Consider the following 1,276-nt stretch of genomic DNA (forward strand, 5'->3'; position numbering starts at 1 on the left):
GTTCGAGATTCCGCTATCGCGTTGCGCCATCTCATCAGATGGCAGCATCGATCGGGTATCGACAGGCCGGATCGACGCGGCAGCTGGCGCAAGCACGGGCGCGCTCATCGCGAACTTCTCCCTCGCCCCAGAGAAAAAGATGTCCGCGCTGTGACGAGACGTACGACGTGTGCTCTGTGCGTTTCTCGAGTGAGAATACGGACGAAGTGCCCATCGCAGTGATTGAAGCTGCCAAGATACTTTAACGTGTAAAGAGACCGCTCATCCAGCTCTGGTACATCAACACGACGACTCAGGCTCACACGTGCGCTAGTGCCGACCGCCACGTGTCTCAACGGCTTACCGGGCGAATTACCACGAGCGAGGCAATTCATATAATTGTCTCGCGCATCAAAGACTTTTCATTTATACACCGCTCATCGTTTCTCAGGTCAGACTGTACATATTTGGACGCATTAAAGACGGCTCAGACTGTGGTCTGAGTTACATTAAACAAAAGAAATAATTTGTTGACACCCTCCACGCACGTCCTTCTCATCCCGCTTCCATCGTCGGGAAATATCAGCGATTTCGCGAACACTTTCCCTTTGTGTTTTTTTCACAAAAACATTGTTTATCACATTGTTTATCACAAAAAATACACACATTCAAAAGCTGTTGGAGGTTGGAGTCATTCGATGCATGCTGTGGAGTTTTTTTTGGTCGAATTTCGTCAGGAGTAGTACTTGGATCTTGCTGAGAGTCATTCAGAGTTTTTTTCTGGTGGAACTACGTCAGGAGTATTACTTTGATCTGAATCTAATTGTGAGGTTAGGTTGTAACCGAACGGTATAACATTGGGTCACGGAGCGCTCTTTTATGCCCTCTAAGTCATCGGTCGCCACTCGGTTTGTCTTCAATCCACCGAGAAGGTAAGTATTTATGAGTGTATGGTCAACTAATTTGTTTAAACAATCCTCTTTTCAGATTCTCGACCGGGGTGCCCATTCTCCATCGTCTCCTCTCGGATCATCGACGCTCATCACCAGCCTAGGTATACGCAGTATCGAGATGGCTTACCACCAGGCTAAGTCCCGACACCGTGGTAAATTAAGTTAATTAATATTTATTATTTTCAGGTTTTCGGAACGGGTGCCTCATCCGTGTCGCCGGCCCATGGATCATCGCTGTTGAACGCCCGTCAGGACCCCCGCGTACACAAGATGGCTGACCACTGCTCCCCCGAGGTAAGTATAAGTACCGTGGTAAATTATCTTAATTAATTGTTATTATTTTC

Source organism: Temnothorax nylanderi, unplaced genomic scaffold (genome assembly GCF_030848795.1).
Source record: "Temnothorax nylanderi isolate EJ_2023f unplaced genomic scaffold, tnyl_v1.0 TNYL_tig0422_pilon, whole genome shotgun sequence".
Classification (NCBI taxonomy): Eukaryota; Metazoa; Arthropoda; class Insecta; order Hymenoptera; family Formicidae; genus Temnothorax; species Temnothorax nylanderi.